At 57.9% G+C, this 12,788-nt stretch overlaps 1 protein-coding gene across 2 annotated transcripts in view; it reads right to left on the bottom strand.

The window, feature by feature from the left end:
* HR (HR lysine demethylase and nuclear receptor corepressor) overlaps nt 1-6,578 on the bottom strand; it is a 40,052-nt gene extending 33,474 nt beyond the window's left edge. For both annotated transcript variants that reach the window (XM_074981717.1, XM_074981718.1), the window contains exon 1: nt 6,311-6,578. The gene's annotated coding sequence lies outside the window, so the exon portion shown is untranslated. The remainder of the gene's footprint in view (nt 1-6,310) is intronic.
* Between the last annotated feature and the right edge of the window lie 6,210 nt (nt 6,579-12,788).

Here is a 12,788-nt window from a genome sequence, read left to right as displayed (position 1 = left end):
CATGGACCTACCTGAGGCTAGCCAGGTGAAGAAGATGGAGGGGGGTGGGGAGAGGAAGGACAGGGACCGGAGGAACAGAGGCTCCCGTTTCCCTTCTCTCTCAGAGCACCAGCTGAGCCGGACAGCCGAGGACAGCTCTTGCTAATCTGCGCCCGGTGCTTGAAAACGTCAAACCCCCAGGAGCCGAGGAGCTGCAGCAGAGCGGAGGGCATAAGAGGACATCCACTCCCACACGAGTAGCTTTCTGGGAATTAGGGCCACAGCCCAACTGTTCTGGCAGCTTCACTCCCCTTCGGCTCTGGCTGACGGTACAGCTCGCTCGCCTTGGACAGCTGCTGACGGGGAGCCACACACACAAGCTCCCACCGCCAGGGCTGCAGGCGAGAGCGGGGCAGTGGGTTGAGGACGCATGGGGCAAATGGGGAATGCCACTCTGTAAATGTGAAGCAGCACTATGCAAGCCTTGTCGCGCTTCTCGTCTCAGCACCCCAGAAGCATAATAATCGCACTTTTACCAATGGGGAAATCGGGATGGGGAGGTGAAGGGACATGCCAAAGGCCACACAGTGAGTCTGCAACAGAAGTAGGTATAGAACTTGGGAGTCCTGACCAAGGTTCACTCTAATCTTTTCCTAGCAAGGGTGGAATAAATTTCGTTATGCACACTAAGACATGCAGATGTGCACCAGCATAAAAATACAGGCTGGGTGCTCTGTTAATCAGTTGGGCGGCACCTGAATCTCTGCTAGTGCTCAGCTTACAGGGAGACTGGTCCTCACCCTGCATCCTTCCATCTAGGTAAGGGGCTACGCTCCCTTGCAGCCTGAGAAGTGAATCCAGGAGTCCTGATACCCAGTACCAGCAAAGTAATCAGGGAGGCACACTCCATCTCAGAGCTGAGAACAGACTCCACAAGGCCTGTTCTCAATGCCCACCCCTCACCCCAATCTAACCAATAGTTTAGCTCCCCTCCAGGAGGACACAGGAGTCTGGGACTGCCACTTCCATGTTCATGCCTCTTGGCAGGGAGATGGCTCTCGTTTGCCACCTGCCTGCCACCCTTTCCCTCTAAGTCTGGCCAAGAACCCCAAGTTGCAAGGGACATCCACTCATGGATCAGCACAAGAAAGGAGAGACTCAGACCAGATGGGGCTGAGAAGAGAGAAGCAGTTTGGGGGGTTGGTTGTAAGTCACAAAATCTCTGCTAAAATCAGATGTTCAGTAGCCTCTTCAAGGGATGAGCCTGGTTAAAGGCATGGTGTCCCTTAAAGGGATGAGTCCAGTGATCTTGTGCCACTTAAAGGGATGAGCCCCAATAAAAGCTCACATTTGAGCCCCAATAAAAGCCCCACTTAAAGGGATGAGCCCCTTAAAATATGACTAAAGGCAGAGAAAGTCTTAAAGGGATGAGCCAAGTTAGGCTGGATAGTTACCTAGCAACTATTAACAGCCAAGTCACCCCTTCATTGGTGCTACTGCACTCCCCCAGCCCTACAAGATAAGCACACAGCTGTACTGCAGCAGGCACGGATGCCAGCAGAGGCTGCCTGCATGCCCTCTGCTGCCTCAGTGTCCCCCACTTCGCTGCCAGTTTCTCGCTGCGCCCGTCGTTCCCAGAAGCAGGTGTTGAGCGCTGGCTGGCGCGCCAAACACTCGGAAAAGGGGCAGACCCACACACCTCACACACATCCCCCTGCCTGCGCTGCCACCCAGGCCCGCTGCTGATACCTGCTAAGCAGTGACACCTCAGCAGCAGGGTATCTCCGGCCCTCACCATTTAAAACAGCAGTGAGACTCCCTCCACCCACATCCCCTCCAGCTGTGTGCCCTTGGTGCCGTGTATCTGGGCCAGATTCCCAGCATAGGCTCCTTTCATGTGCACTCCCAGGGACTGCAAACCCCAAGCTGTGCATTGCATAGGGCCGGAGAGTGCCTGTGGCCAGACACAAACTGGTGCAGTGAGGGCTCTCGCAGGACACACAGCAGGGCTCCCCAGCTCTGTCCTTTCACCTGCAGGCCCCTCCTCCCTCACAGCCCGTCTCTGGCTCTTCAGGGGGTTCTCAGGGAAAGCGGTGGGCAAGCCACGGAATCCCAACCCTGGGGAGGGGAGCACCAGCCACGCATCCTGCCCATGAGCGAAATGGGGAGGGGGGTAGATGACCTGCCACGTCTTGTCAGCAGCATGACGCACCCCGGACGTAGGGAGATGCTGGGTGCCCTTCAACAGAGCCCACCTGACAATGAGGTGGGAAAGGGAGCAGCAAAGGAAGGGCCCTGGCATGTTATGCTCCCCCTGTGAACATGGCCTTCCCTGGCCCCAGGCCTGCTCCATGGGGGGCTCCTGCTTACAGAAGTAAGTAGCATTAACTGGGCTGAAATACGTTGATGCAATTAAAAGCTCCCCTGGGGGCGGAAGGCTTAGAAGGCCAGCCAGGGCCGCGTGTAGAGCCCTACCAGCCAGGAGCTCGGTGCGGTGTCCCGCGCTGGAGGTTGCCGGCCTGCTGGGAAACGAATGGCAGCTAGCTATCGATCACCGCTGTCCCTAACGGGGAGCCAGGAGGCTCAGCTCGCTGCATCCCAGCTGCAGCCTTCCTCCACCAAGCACGTCCCCCGACCCCCATCTCCAGCCCCGCCAGTCAGCCCCACTCCCAGCCCAGGCTACAGCACGATGCTGACAGCACACCAGAGAACCACCAGACAGAAGACCAAGCCGCACTTGCCTCACTGGGGCTATCAGGCCAGCAGTCCCCACACAGGCTCCTTTCCCACCCCATTCCAGAGACTAGCTAGGTCACAGTTAATTCCCCAGTGTAGAAACATGGGGAAATTCCATATCCCAGCCAGTCCCTGCTTTACTCTGGCACGAGGGCACAGACCAGCTGCTGCTTTTTCTGGCCTCATCTCCCGGTGGCAGGAGTGAAGCTCCGTGCTTGGGGATTTTCCCCAGGGACCCTCATCCCGACCCTACAGCCTGTTTGCTTCTGGGCTCTACAAGGTACCCAACCACAGGGCAGGTCTCATCTGGTTTGAATGCAGAGGAAGTCCCAGAACCAGGCAGCCTTTTGTTTCCAGCGCGGTTGATCCCAGTGAGCAAGGCTGGTTGGGATTTTCCCGCCAGGAATGCGGATTTGTGGGAAAGGAGCCATTGCAGAGGGGAAGGTGCCTGTTTGCCCATTTCGCACGGGGGGAAATCAAATGGAACAGAGTGCTCCAGTGGCCGCCAACCACTGTCGGTTCAGAATGGGGTTTTGTCTCTGTCGGTGAAGGAAGCGCCTTATCCAAGCAGAATGGCACATTTTTTGAAAAAGCTGAAGTGGGACTGAAAGATTTGGATTCACCAAAAACACATTTTAAGGGGGGAAATCTTGGTTTGGCAGGAAATTTGAGGGCTTTTGAAATTTTTTTTCATTCCATTTCAGAACAGCAAAAAATTCAAGTTTTCAAGAAAAATTCCCTTCCTGCTCAGAGTGTGAAGTGCCAGGTGCAAATCCAGCTGAGGGCAAAATGTGATTTTTTGGCAGCTCCTTGGCACAAAGAGTCGCTGGGTCTCACGACATGTCCCAGGGGATCGGGCACCACAGGAAGTGACATCCTGCATATATTAAAGTGGAAACCAGAAGGCAAGCTGCTCCCACCGGATGCTGCACCCTGCCCTACCAGATTCCCAGTGGGTTGCAGAGCCTGCTCCATGGTTTATTCAGTCCCTGGTCTCTTTGCTTGGCTAGTTAAGCAGGGGCCCAATTGCTACCTGTTTGTAGCAGAGGGAGGCTGGGGACCAGACCTGAACAGCTTCCAGTGCAGGAGAGCTCTGAGCTGGCACTAACTGCCTGCCTGTTGCATGTGTTCAGACTAACTCAGTCACTCCCCCACCCTCCCCCATGGCATCAGCTGAAACCCATTAACAGCTGTTTTACATCCGGGTTCCAAAGCAGGTGATGGCAACGTCAGAATCACACCGCCATGTCACTGCTCTCTGCTTGTGCCGAGAGTGAGCGAAATTCGGGACACAAGACACCCTGTGAGGACAGTCTTGGCACTGAGCCAGGCAGGGGCGAGCCAGTGTGGCTAACGAGAGATAAGAGATTAAGAACACAGCTCTCCCCTGACCTGGGCGGGGTGGAACCTCAGACAGACAAAGCAGGGGTGCTGGCAGAAGGAAAGACAGACTGAAGGTGAAAGGAAGTGTGGCGATCAGACAGACTTTCTCACTAGGGATTTTGTAACCCTGACTACGGGGAAGCCCCCCTGCCCCCACCCGCCCCGGCCTGCTGTTTCCTATCCAGGCACCTGCTCTCTGTTGTACCTGGTCCTCCACGTGGGACAGGGTTAAACACCAACCAGCCAAGCCCCAGAGGGCCCAGTGCCCTCAGCATTTCTCTTTCCCATGAGGTGGCACTAAGTCCCACAGCTCAGCTCTGCCCTGCGATTTGAAGAGTCCCCTCAGAGCATGGGTGTGTGCGTGCTCAGGCCTGGTTCTTGGACGGGGCTGCGACACAGTGCTGGGTGTGAGGATTTTATTCCCTGGGTTGGGCTGCATCAGTTTCCTACTGTCCTGTAGCAACCCAAGGTGGGTGCCTCAGTCTCCCTGGGCACAGCAGCAGTGCACAGTGGTGAGGGGAGTCTCGATGTTATGACATCTTTCATGTAGACAATGGCCCTCCTGGCTCTTTGTAACCTCGGCAACCAGGTGACACCTTTCTTCCCTGGGAATCAGGACAAAGGAGAGAGAAGGGGAGCAGCTGGCTTGAACTGGAACTGGGCTGTTGAGTGGGACAATCTCGTCAGGGTGGGGAGGGAGGAAGGCAGGCCAGGGCCTGGCTCGGGGATCCTCTCTGGGCTCCGTCTCCCCAAGAGGGATGGTAGCGACGGCTCCTGTGCTGACAAGTCTGTTCTATGCTGTGTCCCTGTCGCCTGATAACCCTTCAGCTCTCCCTGCTGAAGGAGAGTCATGTCTGCCTGCAGGCGCGGGGCAGGGCCTGGGAATTCCCCACACCATGACAGGGGCTCAGCTCTGGTGTTCCCTGAGCTATTTGACCTCAAGCAGCCAATTAAGATAAGCCCTGGATTTCTTCCCCAGGTTTCCCCGCCCCAAAGTGGGAGCAGCCTGACTTCCAATTGTTCCTGCCCCATCAAAGCCCTCTTGGGTGAGAGAAAACTCCTGTCAGACACAGAAACAACCCCCCAGGCTCAATGTCCATCCCCGACCAGACAGTGCAGCAACTCATGTCCAAGGGGAACAGCCAGACCTTTCACTGTGCAGCTGAGGCCTCCCGTGCTCGTTCTGAGCCTCTCTGCCAGAGGAGGATGGCAAGGGCCCTGGGGCTCACCTGCCCAACAGCCACCCCTTTTCCCCTGTCCCTGGGATGCCCGGTCTGGACATCGTCACCTGGATAGCAGTAAGAAGGGCAAATAACCAGCCTGCACCCTGGTGTTCTAGTGAGTGCCAGTTAGAGGGACTGGAGTCTGGGATCCTGGGCCCAGGAGAAGTATGTGCCCATGCACTGATTCTCAGCTAAGAGCCCTGACTCTCGGGGAGTTCAGAGACTTATGCTTTACAAAGCGCTGAGAGAGAAAGCACCAGAGGGCCTGTTGTAGAAACGCATTCTAGTCGATATTATTGTGCATTAATGTTGACACCAGAGGCAGATTTCCTCTCTGCTACTATGCCAGGTGCACTTTATACAGACAGACTTAAAAAACCATAACCTTCAGTTTGTTCCAATCCCAGTCTGTGGGGGGGGGGAACCTGCAGGACCCACCAGCTCCCGCCGCCCCCTAGAACGCCCACCATGCAGCTCAGGAGCCTAAGGTGCCCCCTTACAGCCCCCGAAGCTATGGCTTTTAACACGAGTACAGTCCCAATACTCTCCAAGCCAGCGCCTTCCTGGGTGTGTGGTTCTAAACACTGGTGTTTGGGGACGGGGGCCCCACAGGGGCGCACCAAGGCCAGGAAATAGAAAAGGAAGGCTGGTTCCCCTTAGACATGTGGAATACAGACTCCTTTAACCACCCCACTCTGTAACATGCCCCCTTGCTCCACCTTTCAAACCTCCAACTTTCCCCAGCTCTAAAACCCTCCTCTCCACACCAGCCTCCCTCTCACACCTCCTCTCGGCAAGCTACCCATCCCCTCACACCCTAGGTAAGCCCCTGGCAGCCTGGGTCCTTCTGAGAAAGCAGCAGCTGGCCCACATCTGGCTGGCGACCATGCACTTGTTAGCTGCCAGACGTTTGGTGGGAGTGGGAGTTGCTCTCTCACCTCCTGCGCCCCCAGCTGGTCCAGAGGAAGGAGTTAAGTTCTCATACCTACCTGAATGGGTGCTCCGGATCCTGGAGAGGGGACTTCTATGCCAGGCCGCCTGGACCCTTCTGGGCTGGAGTAGTCTCAGGGCAGCTGTGGACTGGGTTTCTCATTGCGTCTCCTTGCCCTCCTTGTTGGCAGCATAGCCTGCGAGCCAGCAGAAGCTCTGCCAGCTGCCAACAAAGAGGCTGCATTTAAACAACAGACATAATTATGCTTTTGATACCGTCTGCTAAAAATACAGCTCTGTGCAGGGCTGCGAGCCATGTGTGTGCCGGCTCACATGGCCTCTGAATGGCAGCAGCTGACTCAGGCGGGAGGGAGGGGGGCTGTGGAGACAGGCAGAGGGAGGTGAGGGAGGGAAAGGGAGAGGCAGGACGCATGGTTGGACACACACCGAGTGAGGGAATCCAAGCAGGCTCCAGGGCCGGTGTCAGATAAGGACACAGGGAGGGCTCCCTCCACTGGAATGTGTCAAGTCCATGCCAGTGTCAGGTAAATGGCGGGAAGCTCCATGTGACTGAATCAGGGCCAGCGTACGGGCTAGGACCAGGCAGAGCCCTGTGCAACCCGGCTGCTGAGAGAGGAATCCCAGAAAGGAGTTCGGCTGGTGTAGCTCCCTGTTTTACCCCCCGCCCCGGCCCTTTGGGCATCCCAGGAGGTTTAGTCCTTCCTGCCCATGGCCCTGGCAGGGCGCAGAGGTGGTGAGAGGCTGCTGAGGACGAGCCTGGCCCTAGGCGGCCTGGGAAGAGGGATGGGACAAGGGGCCAGAGCTGAGAGTCCAGGAACGACGGGGGGAGGGGCCATGTCCCTCTGCAGGGTTCTAGAAGCAGGGCAGCGGGCGGGGGGGTCCATCCATGGGGGGCAGGGGAACAGCCAGGGGAGAGTGGGGGAGTGGGGAGCAGGGAACAGAGGGGAGATGGGGGGGCAGGGCTGCTTCTACAGCTGTTTGCAGTTCCATGGGAACAGGACGCCCCCCCCCAACCCCACTGCCTCCATCTGGAACCACCCTCCTCCCAGCACCAGCTTCCAACCCTACCCCTCGCCCAGCATACGCCTGCACTGATGGGAAGATGGATGCACTGGCGGTCGACCTTCCAGGGTTTGAGGCCATGCGTCCTGGGGGAGGCACTAAACCGAACTGTCCTGTCACCACCATTGACCCCAGCTCTCCTGGCAGTTGTGGGGCGGGAGGGAAGTCGACAGCAGAGACCTCCCACTGCGGGGGCGAAGCAAAAGTCAGTTTTAGACATGACACCACCAACGCAGCTCTACCGTAATCAGTTTTGCCTCCTCGTGTAGGCTGGGCTTCAGACACCCGGCAGAAAGAGCCCCAGGAACGCCTTGTGCCCCACACTGGACTGAAACTGCCCGGGGGGAGTGTCACTGAAACTCAGCCGCGGAGAGCAGGCGGGCGTCATGAACTCCTGCTAACTCCCACGCGGAAGAGATGGCCATCTGCAGCAAGCAGTGCCAGGCCACCCACCAGAGGGTACGGCTCCTTGCCTCAAGGCTGGAAGGAAAAGCCCAGCCCTTTAAAGCCCTGCTTCCAAAGCACTGTCCTCCCCTGAGCACACCCGGTTCAGCCACGTGACCCTGTCCCTGCCCAGACTGACCACTGAAGAGGGCTACCTGGCCCCAGACCCCCAGACCTCAAAGGGGCAGGCCACAATGCTACAACCCCCTTGAGTCATTGCCTCTTTTGTGGGCCCACAGCCACCCCACTCAGCACAGGGACAGGATCAGGCACCCCCTGGGTCAGGCGTGGGCTCTGTCTAGCCAAACCAGGGCTGGGCCAGGCATGACCCAACTTTGCATAGACCTCCTAGCCCCCGTCGCCCCACCCCCCCCAAACGACCCCAGGTTAGGCCCCCATTTAGTGTTTGGGGAAAGCCCTTTTCTGTTGCCGGCTCAGTGACGGTCTCTGGAGGGGATGCAGCCAGCTGGCCTGAGGACAGAGGCCTGGGTATAGCATCCAAAGGGTGAATGCAGGCAGCAGGTGCAGATATCGGTAGCCAGGACCCTGTATTATCCCAGGCGGGCAGCAGGGACGGTCCGCGTGGACCTCTACAGGAAGCGGTTGCAGGGGCCTTGCTATAGACTGACCCATCTTTCCCACAGGACTTCAAGGCTTGCTTCCCCCCCATCCCTGGTGCAGGCGGCAGGGCTGTTAGGCAAACCCCGTCTTGCGACCAGCCATGCCCTGGACCTGCATGTACAGCTCCCCGGGTGCACCCTGGCAGAGCCACGCTGCTGTGTGAGATGCTGGCAGAGCAGCGCAGGGCACGGCACAAAGGTACAAGTCCCCTGCCGTCTGGAGCGTGGCCCCCCAGCTCACCGGTTCCCCCAGGTGACGCCAGCCCTGCAGGACCAGCTGCTGCAGCATTCAGGAAGGCATGTGTTGAGTGCTATGTAGCATGCTGGCTGGGGGGAGGCCCCAGACAGCCCTGGCTGGTCACTTCCTGGGGGCCCACAGCCAGGACACCTCTCCTCCAGCAGAGATCCAGCCTTTGTGGCCTGTTAATGAACAAACGACCCACCTTACCTCCGTCCTCGTTAGTGACCTCTGGGGTCGTGTATTGCTGCGGGGCAGGTGCCAGCCTGGTGTGTTGCAACTGTCTGACCTGGGCCGTGGCCATCTGGTGAGCTGGGGCTGGGTTCAGCCCCAGGGAAGCGGGCTCGCTGCAGCCCAGTAAGGACAAAGGCCAGCTCAGTCCGGGGCTTGTTTGGCCCAGTTTGTTAAACAGAAAGCGGAGGCTGTCCTGGTGGCACGGCCTCTGCATCCCCTGCCGGCCGATCGAATGCCAGAGCTTGTGGTGATGGGGAAGGCAGCAGCCAGATGGCCATTCCTGCTGGGCGAGCACTCAGCAAGTGGCGCTCATCAATTACCCTGCTCTTGGCGCAACCCTTCAGCCGTGGGCAGCCCTGCCAGTGCCTAGCAGGGACGGGAGGCGGCCTACGCACACGGCCCCGCCGCTCGGCCATCACACTCAGACTCTAAGGTCAGACAGGATCATTGCGATCATCCGGTCTGACCACCGGCACATGGTGGGCCACAAAACCTCAACCCGACTCGGTACCCAGCTCAGCTCCGTCCCTTCGGCCGTGCCGAGAGAACAGAGCGTGCCCGTCTTCCAGCCCCCCGTGAGCGTGCACGACAGCCAAGGACAGTCTGTGACCGGCCAGGCACTCGCTGCAGCTTGCACTGCCTGCGGGCGAGCACCATGTTGCCGCCACAGGGAACAGAACATCCCTCCCTCTCAGAAGAATGTGGCCTCCTTGTCAGCATGACACAGCAATCATCAGGCTGGGCCCTTAACAAGCCAGCCCCATCTAACAAGCAAGGAAAGACACACAATCGCCCGGCTGAGGCATCAGGCGATGGAGCACATCTAGAGTCTAGTCCTTGGGCAAGTCACATCATCTGTCTAGGCCTCAGTTTCCCACCTACAGCATGGGGAGAGTAACCCCTCCTCTCTCTCACCCTTTGGCTTGGTCTGTTCTGCCCATCAGCTCGTTGAGGCTGGGACGGGCTCTCGGTCCCAGTGCAGTTGGGCCCTGTTATCGCTTGAGGTCTCTGGCTGCTCCTGGAATACCCAAAATAACCAGGGCAGTTGGGCACCTGGATGGTCTCTTTTCATCCAGAGCTGCTGGGGCCAGGCTGCCGAGCACTCTCCACCACCCCAGAGGGGCCATAACGGGGCCCCCTCCTTGTCCGACGCTGGCACAGGCTTTACTGGCGATCACTTGTCATCTGCCCCAGTCCCAGAGCACAGAGGACTCCTGGCTGGAGTCTCCTGCTTCTGGAATATATATATTCCTGTCCATGGAGCATTAACCGGACAAGGGACACCCAGCCAAGTTCCTCTGCTGGAAAGGGCACACTTGAGAAATCTGGCTGACACTAGGATGGTTCTGAAGGCCAGGCTGCGTGTGGGCCTGGAACCCAACCCCACACGGGGGATCCACCCATCCCCACTAGGACTCCTGGGCTCTGTTCCTGGCTCTGCCACCAGTCACCTCTGCCGAACAGCTGCCAGTGCTGTGTGACAATCACAACAGGGCAGCCTGTCTGCTGCTGGGGGGCCAGGCAGAGGAGGAATCGGTCAGCCCAGCTCAGCAGCCTCGCCATACCTGTCCTGTCCCCAGCCCGAGGTCCAGATTTCCAGAGGCTGCTGCAGTTGGCACTTTTTAGGGGTCTGCATATTTTAACCATTTGAAACCCCCATCCTAGTACGTTCGCTCAGTTCCCAAGCGCTGGGGAAGCAGATCAGCGAGACATGAGCAGCCCCAGACTGAAAGATTAGTGGCCTCTGGTAACCTCCGCCAAGGGAGCATCAAGCGCTCAGCCATTTGTGGCCTTACCTGGGCAGGGCCTTCTTACAAAGGGAGTGGAGGAGCTCATCTTGTGAGGTATCAATAGGGGCGGTAGCAGAGGGAGAGTGGATGCATCACAGCCCAAGTTCCCAGTCAGCTGAGCCCTTGGGCAGCTGCCCAGGAGCGATTGCAGGGTCGGTCAGTGGATTGGCAGAGTGCCCCCCGTGGGCAGCGTTGTTCTCTAAGTGGTGCACACCCACACATCTTGGTGCATGTAACAAAATGTATTCCACCCACACATGGCAAAAAGCAGAAGGAACAGTGATCACAGCCCTTGATTCAGATCTGACTGGTGGCCTGGGCTATGCAGGAAGCCAAGCTGGATGAGGTCTGGCCTGGGCTCTCTGACCAATAAGTGAAATGACTTTGATGGTTTCCGTCTAGTCCAAACTGGCTGTTTGGCTGCCACCTCTGCCTGGCATGGCGTAAGCAGCAGCGCCTGCTCGGACGGATCAGTATTCAGGACAGAGGCCACCAGAGAGCTGCCAGGGGAGGAGAGAGGTGCTGTCAGCCCTCGGAGGTGACCTTTGGACATCATCTGCCCCTGCCATGCTTGCATCTAACTGCTCCCTGCCAAAATGTGCCTAGAACCTTTGAAGGGAGGGGAAACCCAGCCCTTGTGATCAGGTGAGGATGGGACAGTGACCTCACCTTTCTGCTACTGGCTTTGCAGATACAGAGGGCTGGTTCGGGTTAGGGAGACCCGGACAGACGGGATCCTGGCAACAGGTTCGGGATCCAGAAAGAAACTTCTCCATGGACAGGCGAGCTCAGGTCAGCCTGATAATTGCTCCAGTGGTGTCGTGCCACGGAGGAGATTATGGCTTTGCTGACTGCAAACTGGCACAGGCCACTGAGCTGACACAGCTGGTATCAGTGTCTGGCACTGGACAAGGGTGCAGGGAAGGGTCCCCTGCCTGTCCTCAGGAGCTGCCCCACACCCCACAAGCAGCTCCCCACCAGCAGGGATGTGAGGAGAAATGGGCAGGCTTTGAACATCCTCTCCTGCAGAAGGAACCCTCCCCCCCACCCCATCTTAGGGGATTGTGTCCTTGTCAGGGCTCTGCCAGGTTTCTCCTACAAACATGAGAGCAAGAGGTTTTCCAGCAATTACAGCAGCAGGGAGTCAGAGCTGGACCCCTGGTTTGGGGCTCTTGTAGTTACCGGAGAGGGAAAATGGGAGTCAGAACTCCCGGGTTCTGTTCCCAGCTGTGTCTTTGGCCTGCTCTGTCACCTTGGGGAAGTTAAGGTTCCTAACTGCTCCCTGCTTCAGTTTTCCCCTCTGTAAAATGGGACTCAGCAGAGCCCTTTTTTTCCTGAGGCATCTGATGCTCAAACATCCTGAGAAAATGCCCTTGGCCCCATTGTTCTGTTCACTGCAGCCTGAGGCCCACTGGGTGTGACTTTCCCTGAGCACAGGGTGGCTGTGCTCACCCTGTGGTCTCTTCTGCAGAGATGTAAGCCAGATATACTCAGAACCAGGCCCACGGTCAGGGAGGGGACTGTGCCCTAATAGCATTGCAACAAGGGGCTGTAAGTGCTCAGTCCCTCTGCAGCAGTGGGATTTCACAAGCAAATGGAGCTGGGTCGCCCAGCTCTGAGGCTGCAGGGACACCCTTGAGGCTTGCAAACACCCTGGGATGTTGAAACAGCCCTGGAAATCACAGCATCTTGTGTCAGCCCCTGGCCCCAGCTGTATCCTTGGAGGAACCGTGCTGCCTAAGCAGATTGAACTGGATTACAGGCAACCTCTGGCCCCTTCCCCCCACCAGGCTCCCCAGCCTTCCTCCTCCGCTGCTTTCAGTAATCGTCTCCAAGACAGTTTTACACGACTAATCCAGCCACCTCCACCTAATCTGCTCCAACACCTACGGGCTGCTGCAAGGGCCCCCTGCAGAGCACTCCACGTGAGGACAGCCTGGCTGAGACTTCCCTCCCTATCGTTGGCAGGTCACCCCCTTTCCACCAGGCTGCACGGCTGAGCACACATGCAAGCCCCTAGCCCCCTCAGTTCCAGCCTCTGGGGCAATGCTAAGGCAGACAGCCCCACTGGGGAGAGCAGGCAGGGAGGAGCCACGGTTTAAAAACATGGCTGGCTCTGAATGAAGAT

This window comes from Carettochelys insculpta, chromosome 31, assembly GCF_033958435.1.
Source record: "Carettochelys insculpta isolate YL-2023 chromosome 31, ASM3395843v1, whole genome shotgun sequence".
NCBI classification, from domain to species: domain Eukaryota; kingdom Metazoa; phylum Chordata; order Testudines; family Carettochelyidae; genus Carettochelys; species Carettochelys insculpta.
This window is presented reverse-complemented; position numbering and strand designations above follow the sequence as displayed.